The sequence below is a fragment of the Bombus pyrosoma genome, linkage group LG8 (genome assembly GCF_014825855.1).
Source record: "Bombus pyrosoma isolate SC7728 linkage group LG8, ASM1482585v1, whole genome shotgun sequence".
In the NCBI taxonomy this organism is placed as follows: domain Eukaryota; kingdom Metazoa; phylum Arthropoda; class Insecta; order Hymenoptera; family Apidae; genus Bombus; species Bombus pyrosoma.
Genome location: NC_057777.1, coordinates 8022486 through 8034767, shown reverse-complemented (window position 1 = coordinate 8034767; position 12282 = coordinate 8022486). Strand labels below are relative to the sequence as shown.

The 12282-nt window shown below is 32.8% G+C and overlaps 1 protein-coding gene across 7 annotated transcripts in view; it reads right to left on the bottom strand.

The window, feature by feature from the left end:
• The window catches only part of LOC122570229 (potassium/sodium hyperpolarization-activated cyclic nucleotide-gated channel 2), a 221402-nt gene that overhangs the window by 55057 nt on the left and 154063 nt on the right, over positions 1-12282 (bottom strand). The gene's annotated exons all lie outside the window — the stretch shown is intronic.

Sequence of the window (12282 nt, the reverse complement as noted above, 5' to 3'; positions counted from 1 at the left end):
GTAAGAAGACGCAAACTCTTTCAAATTTCAAACTTGATAAATTGCATGGTATCAGAATTTGAAAATTTCTATAAGTCGATTGTATGAAAACTCGAGGCATTTAAAGTATTCTTAGAAGTTGGCAATCAATGGACTTCCATGAATACTTAGAAACTTTTTAGCGATGTAACGTCATAAAGCTTGTAACAAGTGATCGTACAATGGCTCAGAATTCTTCGAATGCTACTTAAAGTTAGATGCTGATAGATTGTTCCCGTTTAATGCAGTGATGCAAATAAGGATTAATGGGGTAATAATTCAGGATGAGAATTCGCAACCCTTGCCTCAACTATTTTGTATCATGCTTGTTAGAATACAAGTCTGATTAATAGTTTCTCGAAGACTAATTTACCTGAATTTAACTAACATCTACCATTTCTAATTCTTCTTATTAACAGTATTTATATTACTTTTATACCGAATCTTAATTTCCGCCCTTTGGTCGTAGATGATCGTAACTTTTGGATTAGACTTGAACTTTATGTATTAAACGATAATTTATGTGATGTGATAAATTTTATGAGATATATAATATTAGGTTGTCCGAAAAGTGTCTTTCTTTTACAGACACGTCTTTTGCAATAACGTATCTTTATAAAAACATGAAACCTAATCTGTCGAACGTTGTGATCTCTATTTTGATAGAACAAAATGGATCATACGTAATTCGATAAAATAATATAAAACGAAAAATGTTGTACATCCATTATTTCCTTATAAAACGAAAGAAACTTTTCGGACGACCTAATAGAAGTAACTTCCATTGTTTTGACAATTATAACAAATATCATGATCATATTAAATATTAAAAATATCGAAAAATACTTCGGCAAAACTTAAACATACGAACAATGCAGAAGAACAAACAACGCATTTATTTGCCTAAATATCTGGTCTCACAGAGGCCAGTTAATAGGGAATCTACCGTATATCGATTTATCGGTGTTATCAATATTTAGCCGTAGTGTTATCAATAGTTGTAAGTACCTTCAACGCTAGTTTAGAATAGTTTCAAGGGAACAAAGTTCGATCTTAAGCAGAATCCATGTATCGAGACATGCGGTGTATTCATGAATTATTGCACATTTCATGGCCGTATGAACGAGAACAAACAGCACCATAGTTCCTTGGGTACCTTCTTCGAAGCGAGTTATGACAAAGGACCGTTGCTCGACCGACTAAAATCGATTTTCATCTCGTTGAAACGCGTCGTTCGTAGTTGAAGTGTAACTAGCGATCCAACATTGTGCACAGATTTCTATGAAACTTTGCGAGCTGATAGGCAATTGAAGAATATTATGCACACGCCAGTCTATATGCATTGAAACCGAAACAGTTTCCCGAATGTTTTATTGCGAGCAGAAAATTTTACGTCCACGGGATCGAGTGTTTGTAACTCGATTCATTAACTGATATTTCAATAACGGTAATAGTAATATTATATTGTTATTAATATACTAATTATTATTGTCGCTATAATAACGTTGTCTTGGCCCTGAATTAACTTCATCGCGTATATTGTTGAATATAGTCTTGCAATATTTTATGAAAATATGCTGAAATATATAATGTCGAGTTGTATAGTTCGCGAGCAGCTTGCAAAGAGAATAAGATATATTTGAAATACATTCTTAAAATAGATTATGTATATATTGTATTGTGATTATGTATATATTGATTTTCTAAATACATATTTACATTAAAACGATTTGTAATGTACACCTAAATGTATTAACACATAGTTGATTATAATTAAAATGATATAATGGAAACAAAAATACATATGTAAGTATAGGTTGTCCGAAAAGTTTCTTTCGTTTCATAAGGTGATAATAGACGAACAAGAATTTCTGTTTTATATTATTTTATTGAATTAGGTATAGTCCATTTCGTCATATTTTTATTATTATGTTCGTGCATAATTCAATAAACTAATATAAAACAAAAAACATTGGGCATTTATTATTTCCTTATAAAACGAAAGAAACTTTTCGGACAACCTATATTTACATATGTATATTTGCTTTCATTATATCATTTTAATTATAATCAACTATGTGTTAATACATTTAGGTGTACATTACAAACCGTTTTAATGTAAATATGTATTTAAAAAATCATCCTTGACAGATAATAATAGAATGATCATTTGCAGCAAGCTTCTTTTCATCTTGCATATGAATTAGGTAGCATTACATAAAAATTACTATTATAACATGAATTATTGTAAATGGTATTAAACAAAAATTGCTATGTCTTTTTACTGCCATTTACTTTATATTTTACTATTCTTAACCATGAGTAATTACGAGGCGATTTTCGAGCGCATTCGGGATGCAAATTTAAACTTTCGTTTACTGAAATCTCAAACAGCTGGAAGATGTTCGTCTTCTTTCCGAGAATAACATTAGCATTTGCCATTTTTATAGCGAGTTCCTCGTATCGGGATTGTTGCACGCCATTTCGTAGAACAGACAAACGTTCCACTCCGTTGATTGAGAATGCATAATACAGCAGCAGCCACGGATCGCACGAAATTCCGGCTCGAATCGCGCTTTCTTAAAATATACATAAGCGATCGCTGTTGCTGCTCGTATCGTATGCATCGATCACACGATAGAAACGAAAAATAATTGCCTATACCAAGAATTATTTCTGTCGTGATCATGTCGTGTATAGATTTTTATTTTGGACCTTCGCTATTACAGTTGATGGTGCGATCAATTACCTTCGGCATGTTTTCTTCGCAAAATATCGATAGTCTTTGGAGAAATTCATGATTTACGGAAATTTTAAAGCGTTAGTGTAATTTAATAATTTCGAGAATTTTTGATATTTCAGATATTTGATATTTCAGAATTTTGAGATATTTCAGTTTAGAGTAGATGATTTTATTCGCTTTTAGTGATTTAGGGAAGTTTTTAAGCTTTAGTTATAATTCTGTGGCTTAGGGAATTTATTGTGATTTCTAAGTGGAAATCTAGGGAATTCAGAGACCAAGAAGACTCACTGGTCAGAATACCTTTTTAGAATTTAAGGATTTTTAATCCAAAACAATTTTGAGTAACTTCGGAGAATTAAGGATTTGGAGAATATACAATGATTTATAGGAAAATGTTTTGAAATATGGAAACTTTTCGAGAGTAACCTTACTGAATTTGTATTGGAGTTGTAATTATTGCAAACGATTAATATTATTTAAATGCATTATTTGAAAACATCTTTAAATTAATTTCGCAGATCAAATAATAGCTGAATTCTAAGTTCTCTAGTTTAGTTTCCAGGGAATTCCGCTTTTTCCCTAGCGTAACAAATTGAATAGATAACATCTGCGTTCGATATTTGCTTTTTTGTTCACTATGCGATATACGTGACGAGTAAATTATTGCAGTCAATGAAATAGATGTTTCAGTCTCATGAATCGGAAATAAAAGAGGTTGATGGAATTGCGATGAGATATACTCGCTTAAAATCTCCCAATAGCGAGCAATAAATTGCTAGGGTATTTCGCCCTCCCATAAAATATTATAAAAGCAATATGTTGCGACGCATTTCCTACAGAGGAACTTTAAAGTATGCGCTATTTCTCGATCTGTTTCATATTTTCTCTCCATCGTTAATAAAGTGTTCGAGGAGTAGATACGTCGAAAGATTAAATATCTCGCAGATCATAAAATTATATTCTCTTAAGGCACTAAAAATTCTATGACAGTCAATTCGAGAAACAGCTGCAATTTAATCGGATATATCTCTTGTTCAAATATCAATCCCAAGCGAGCACCACCATTCGTTTCACTCAATCCTTGTTCTTCATCTACTTCGACAACTGCATCCTTTTCTATTTACTCTAGCTCGTAAAATCAATCTCACACATTTGGACAGAACTGACTTCTTTTTCATCTATATTTTATATGCATTATAAGAACTCAGTGCATTTATCTATTATTTCATTATATAAAATAATCGGACAGTTAGATTATATCTGTATATAATTATTTATATACTCCATTTTTCACCAACGACTCCAGATTCAACGAAGATTCCAGATTTTCGTCAGATGTTTAACGCATATTCTTTTCTATATCTTGCTATCTTGGATTTTACAGAGAAGAAAATGCGCTGAACGATATCTTCAAGCGTAATTTTCCGATTTCTAGAATTTGTGGAATTTAGAAATCTTTTAACGCAGGATAATCTGGGACTTTTCTGATCTAGAGAAATGTGGAAAATTTCTAGTCCAAAATGATTTGCGGATTTTCTAATCCAGGGAAACTTTAATATATCAACACATCACACGAATTTCTTTAGAATTTGAGAAATCTCAAACGCATAACGCTTAATAACTTGGAGAATTTTTTGAAATTTTCTAATGTAACAACAGAGGATGCATTTCAATCGAGACAGAATATTTACTTTGAAAGGTGAAGTACCGACTTTCAGAGCGCTTTAAAATCTCACACAAAGGATTTGTGACCTACCTAACCTAACCCCAATCATGGTTGAGTAGAAGCGACTGAATCTTCTTCCCGTTTATTTTCTATTCTAATTTCAATTCTATTTCATTGTGTCCTTTCCATTGTAATCCATTTGTTTCCATATAATTTTTACCATTCTATCGTCATTTTCCGAACCATTCATTACCCCAGTGACGCGATTCATCTATTATACTACACCTGATCAAGCGAGGAAAACTCACACTTTCAAGTCGTATTCAGACCTATTGAACGAGACCGGTCATTAGAGACCAGTAGTCAATGTATTCAGAGTTATCAGCTAATCCATCCAACAGCGATTGGTATGTACAGAATCCTCCTGTTGTCTAATTGACCAATTCTTCAGGTCCTATTGTACAAGCAAGGATTGAGAATTTGACCGATGGGACATGACTGATTGCAGATGACAACTATCCTGCTTTGTTTCCCTTAGGTAATTTGTGAAAATTTCAGTTTCTTCCCTTTTCACTAGATTTTCTTCATTTCACATTTTATTAGCTTTTACATAATGATACTGTAAGATAATCTACTATGTACTACTATGTACATAGTAGATAATCTAATCTACTATGTATGTACTGTAAGATGATGAGATGATACTTGAACGACTCGTAAGTTTCTACTTAATTTATTTGCTATTTTGTACCGTCGTTAATCATCGGTTATATTAAGTAAGAAGAAATTTGATATAAATCGGCGCATTCGATGTTAAGAAGATTTATAACGCAATTATGAAATTTCACTACAATGTGATTTTTTAAACGAATTTTAATTTGGAAAAAATGCCTTGATGATTTTTGGAAATGTAAAACGAGAACTTAGGGAAGATTAGAAACGTTTCCTATTCTATCTGAGAAATTTTTTAATGGGTAAATTATTTCAAAGAGATTTTTAAATGAAGAGATCAGAACAGCTTCGTTCTAAGACCTTTCGAATCAAACATTGTTAATAATTCTTACAAGTCTGGAATAATGTAACGAAATAGTCTTCGAAAAAGTATGTTGAATTATATGAAAATTATTTGGATTAAATATCCAATATTTTGTAGAAGCTACGAGCAATGAAATTTTTATTGTATAATACGACGTTTGACAAGCATCGATGTAGTAGCTCGTTCGATGTGTTTGTTTAGTTTGTTTAAGCAACATTGTTCGCGATTAATAAGGGAGTTGTAGCAATAGATTACAATATAAATTATGATAGCTTTTAATATGCGTAATAGGCTTTACTATGCGAAATTTTATAACGTAAAGGCCGTAAAATAGAAATTTAATTCACTCTAGCATGATCATTTGTTACTCGTTTCATTTCGTTAATCATATTCAAGACTAAACTGCCTGCAAACATTTTCGAAAATAACTCGTACCATACAATAGAGAGAAGCCGCCTCTCTGTTTCAACGCTGAGTTTACCAGCGAAGAGTCTGCAGGAATTAATCAACGTCTTCGAGATTAACCCGAACTGGTTCCTCGATATTTCACGGTGCTCGACGCGCTCGTCTCGAGTTCCTCGACACTTCATACACTATGCTGAATTTTAGTCGCATCGATGAAGAATTAAGTGGCCTGGATTTTCGTTCGTGGCGTCTTTGACGAATGGTACACGAATGATATCGTTAGAGCATTTTTGATCTTTCATAGATACGGAAACTGGTCAAGTAGACGACGATTAGACATGGTAAATTCTATACGTTGGAAAAATATGTTCGAGATTTCTGACGATATTCGAATGTGTAATTTAGAAAAATTGTAGAATAAATATGGTAAAGAGGGGAAGTGGAAGTAAATAATACATGTTTATTGTATGGAAATTTTTAAACTCCGTAAGTTAAAAGAAATTTAAAGATATCTGAAATTTGAAATTTCATTTATTAAAATAGTAAACTTGAATTATTATAATATATTAAAATAATTACTGCACTAAGGACAAGAAATTTATCATTACATGCGTTTAATGTAAAATGATACCTAATAAATTTATACGCAGGATCAAAGAAATAAATGTAAGATCGCTACAACGTAGTAAGTATACACATCGATATTAAAATATTAAACGTAGTAATTAAAATAATAATAAAACGGTAGAATACTACAAGCAGAAAAAATGTGTAATTCTTAAAACGTGAACCGCCTTGAATTTATGTTTTATAAAATAAAACACCCGTTTAAAAATGGAAATTGAAACTCGGTAAAGCAATACACGGCAGTTTCATAACAAACAAGAACAGAAATATTCACTCGCGTATTTAGCAGAAGTAACACGTGTCCAAACGCGATGTTAAGACGCGTGAAAAATAATTTACTTCGTTCTACAAATATCTCTTCCAATGCTACCACTCGTTAGACATATTCTTAAATTATGTGTTTGCGTGCATCACAGTTCAATGATGTGAAAACGTGTTACCAAACCACTGGTTCCCTTGATACAGTTTGTATAAGGATAATTGATCTGTCACAGGTGTTTCTGCGTTTCCAGGTGCGCGTTTAATGATTCACCTATCTGTGTTTCAGATAATTTATTCGTAACAAAAATAATTTATGGAGTACACTAATTAAACACGTAAGGTTTTTTTCTCATTTAAAAGCGTGTCCCGTAAAAGAGGCACATGCTCTTTAAAAAAAATGTACCTTTCTATTCGATTTCAATATTACGTTAGACCCTAAATAGGCAGATTTCTGTACGTTTACGCGAAGTTTAAACGTAGACACGTTCAATTTATGTTAAATATCGTCGGGTATGCTAATATTTATGATCGATAATGTAAATGATGTTTTGTCATGCGAAAACAAGATTATCCAAACAACGTGCTACCATGATTAATTCGTTTAATTAAGGTTTCACACTAACTCTATATTTATATAAATATTTTATAAATAATCACAATAGGTAACAAAACTTAATGTCATAAACAAATTATTTTCTTCATAAACGAAGAGTTACATGCTTTCAAGAATCTTTATTTTCTCGATCGTTCAAATTTGTAGTTTCGTCTGTGTCAGTAAAATTGAGATCTCGGGAAATCTGTTTAAAAATAAACAGCGTTCGCTGCTTTTCCATGACTAAAAAAAGAAGTGACCGTAAAAGTTCAGAACACGGGCTTGACTCATGCCGACAAACATTTTAACAAAATATTTTGCCTTGTATTTTTACAGCCTCTCGCGACACATCCGTGAAACGAACATTTCTGGATTCCCAAACAGCAGCCGGAACAACAGCTCGGGAAAGCAAATAAAAAGAGGCGAGTCGAAACAAATTTCTTGACGGGATTTGAATGGAAATTCCTTTCCTCGAAACATCCATAAATTTTACTGCAAACATTCATTACGCGAATCTTGTAAATATGTATTCTGAAACGAACTCGTAGTAGATCAAACGAAATGGCGTGATCCTCGACAGATTTCTTAAACGGAATATTTTAAATAGTCGCTATCTTCAATTTTATAATTTTAATTTTATTTGTTCGTTCTGGATAATATTTTACGGCTATAGAAACTTACTTGAATATATCTAACTGATCCGCGTCTAATTTTTTAAAAGTCAAATAATTACTAGTTTATATAAATGCTATTAAAAACTAGCGCTGATTATATTAAAACGTATTTCATAATATGTTTCCAAAATTTTTTAAAAGATACTTAAAATATTTAAATTTTTACGCTTTGAACTTATAACATATTTTTAAGTAATTTTTTTACGATTACAGCAGAAAAAGTTCCTTTAAAAAATTCCTCCATCGTGAAGCATTGTTGTTTGTCGTGAAGTAAAAATGGTCAAATATACTCGTTAATTATTCGGACGCTAGGATTTCTAAAAACACAAAGGGAACGCGTAACAATCGAGTTGGAAGTCAGGCACAGAAAGTAAGCCAAACAAGATCTGTAGAGAGAATGGCTCTAATAAGCTACCAACAATCCTTTCCACGAATGTTTAATTTAAACGTCTGTGCACATATCATTATGAGCGAGATTATCATGCTACAGCTGCTATTTAGCAAGAGAACATATTTTAAAATCCACATATTACAAGTTTCTCTACAATATTAGCAAAAATTATGATTTAGTTGGGTCGCACCAAATGTGCCTTATAATATAAAATACGAAATAAGGTAGTTCAGGTTTTTCAATAAACATATAACGGGTAGCTATCGTAATATGTACTTATAACCACCAGTGTAGTGAGCTATAAAAGTATATTTACCACTATAATCAAGCAACACATAAATTTTCCCTTCGTAAACTATTCCTTCTCATTTTTTATATGTTCCAGATTGTAACCCCTAAAATAACAGAATCTTTCAGAAAACCAATTCGACGTTAGACAAAGACATAAAACTGTAAAAAATATATGGAATGAATATACGTTTTGTAATATACACACGTAAATCGTAAAATATAAAATTCCAAAAGCGTCGATTCGAAACTTATGGACGGTAGTGTACGTTAGCTGCACGTGGATGCGTCCGTGGTGCATACACGTACACGCGATTACATCGATTAGTAAGAATCACCATGAAATAGTAGCCATACACTCAGCCAGTGTACACAGGCGTGCCGAACAATACCGCGGGGTCGTCCATTGTCTGGCAGAGGATGCTGACATAACCAGAAGCACGGCCGCGTGCGTGCAGTTTTATAGCGCGATGCAAATTTCAAGCTGACCGACCGATCTATCACTCTATCCCATCTCTGTTGCTCTATCGTTGTCGTTCTATCATTGTTCCTCTGTCGCTCTATCCTGTGTCCGAGCGTCGATCACGCCGCCGCGATTGCTTCGGCCCGTTTAACCGCGTGATCTGTCCAGATGTTTCCTTATCGAGAAGTCAATAGACCGAACATTGTATGGTTTCTGTATTTGCTTTAGGAAATGATTATTATAGCCAATGCTTATTTCGACGAATTTACCTTCTGATCAATTACTTTAATTTACTTTCCAATTAATTTACCTTCTGAAGATTGTACTGATAAAAATGTATATACGAATAAGTATTTGATTATTGGATTCGGCCGAATACGCAGCCACTGTAATCAGAACCTTAATATGGATGTTGTTGACGTTGTTGCGAGCAGGGTGCGGATAAAATTGTGCAGAGAATGTTGGATTTCTACGTATATATGGTGGATCTAAAATGTCGTGGTACAAGAGGCGCGAGGGACATTCTGTGATACGAAATAAGAGGAAAATCACGAATAACGAAATTGCGTTTCATTCTCGAGGAAATCGAGCTTGAAAACTTACTCAAGTATCTAATTCTCGATTAGATAGGAGTGAAACATTGGCAGCGGGTCATTCTACATGCTCATATGTAAGTCGAAAATGTAGTACAACGCTTGTTTTTCGTTTGAAGTCTGGTTTTCAAGAGAATTGAGTTGCATATTCTTCTTACATCTGGACAAAACGATATGCAAATTATTTTCTTCGAAGATACTGAGATTGGGTTTTCTTCGAAAGGTTTTATTCGAAAAACAGAAGCTCTGGAAATTTGCTGGAAAGGATATTCTTGAGTTTTGAATTTCGTTCAAGAGGATTCTGTTAGAAAAAGAGGCATTTGCGATTTTGGAAATTTGACGATCTTGGAACAAGAGGAATCTCGGGATTTGTAGATGAGAAAATTTTAGCTTGAAAAGAGAGGAATTTTATAGCTTTGGAAATGGAGAAACTTCCCACAAACGCAGACAGTTTGAGCTGAAATAATACACGAAGAAACGAATTAAAATAAACAAGTTCACGGCAGTTGAATCTTAGAGAGGGAATTCCTCTTAAAAAGTGGAAATTTGAGATAGTTTTAAGAAACGAATTTGTTTGACAGATAGAGTATACTTTTGGATAAGAATTCGATTAAAATGGAGATTGTAATAATGATTTTGACGAAGGTAGTAAGAGTCGGAAAGCAAGGATATTTAATCTGGAAGATCATCAAGGTAAAAACTTGGCTGAAGGTTCGATAAAGAGTAGAAGAAGGTACTGTATGGAGGAAAGCGTGATACGTCCCAGATACACAAGTTTTGATATCGGAGGAAAGTTCTCTTAGAGGTGCAGATAGTGGTAAAAGAGATGAGAGGCTTTTGATAAACTGTGATCAGCGTAAAAGTTGGAAACTTTACGAAATCTTCTCTTAAAATCACTAAGAAACCTATAAAATAGTAACTTAACAAGAAAACAAAATACCAGACTTTTGGTAAGACTTTTTTTAACACGAAGTAAACACTTTCAGAACAATTAGGAAAGGAAACAATATCTTTCAACGTAAAATCTATTTAGTTCCACAAAGAGTAAAAAAAAACATAATAAATTATTAAGAATTGCAACGTTATTCAGTAAAATTATGGCGTGGAAGGGCAATAAGAGTTAAAGTATGTGCATCGTATGCCCCTGGAACCAGCTTCAATACGCAGGACCGACGATCAACGCTACTTGAGAATAATTAATTGAGTCGTTATAGCACGCAGCGGACGATCAAATGTATCTCGTCGTGCTCATTAGCCAGACACGTTGCAAACGTTCTTAGAGGATAGGAGACTCAAGGAGGTTTCTTCAATTTTTAAACGTTTTCTGGAAAGTTTTCCAAGGAGCTAAAGGAAACTTATTGGACTTGCCTACGTTAATCAATTACTTTACCAGGAAATGAAAATACTTGATCATAGGACTAGTATTGGTATAATAATTATCTCAAAATTAGTATATTAATATTTGTTTTATGATAACAGTATTGATCAATAATCGTATTAGGCGATAATGATATTTTCAAAATTTTCTTGGCTCACGTGAGATCTCGAAATTTTCTAATTTCATCTTTAATATAATTTTGCAAACAATTTTATATCTAGCTGATCTTATAGTCGAAGTTTCTGCGAATCCTGTACTAAAATAAACATCATGCTTGCATTATTTCAAATGTGATTTTCGAATGTTCTAATTATACTGTCTATATAGAATTCATCTAATTCTGTTAATTAATTTTATTTTAATTAAAATTATCTTTATTTTTGTATTTCTATTAATGAATTTCTGTTAATTAAATATATTAATTAAATTAAGAAAATTCATTACTTTTATCGTTCTATTTCACAAATTTTTCGACAATATTATACACGAAAGGATATGATTTATTATCGTGTTTCGTTAAAAAAATTGACTTACGTCATTTTAGAAAACGTAGGTGTAGGTCAATATGCTTGTTGAGAATATTGGATCTTAATCGCTGAAATAAAAGTAAAGAAACACTAAGATTACACTTAGAATTTATATTAAAATAGTTTTAGATTTATTTAATAAACGATTTGCAGGATCTTCGTCGATATACATTTGCACGCGTCTCAGCACTCTCTTTACCTCACCATCTTCTATGCCAATGGAACAGTTGCATTCATCTATTTTTCGAGACGCTGTGCACACATATACTTCCATACACTCATATTCACATACGTGTGTCACTACTACGCGGCTAATCTAGTCCAGCACACAAAATTATATATATCTCAATAATACTAATACCATTTTATACTGCCCAATCAGAATACCTGTCATAGAGAATTAAAATAGAATACCCTGAATATTCCTTGTTATGCGAAATAAATTTTTCTTAATTTCAAAGCCACCTCGACAAATTCCCAAATATCCCACAAACATTTCCACCTCTACTAACAGTATCGCATTAAATTCTCTGGAAACAACCTCAAAAGCTCCTCGATTTCATACACAGTTCAGATTTTAATCATAACCTAAATTGGCCGAGCTGTGGTATACCGCAGGC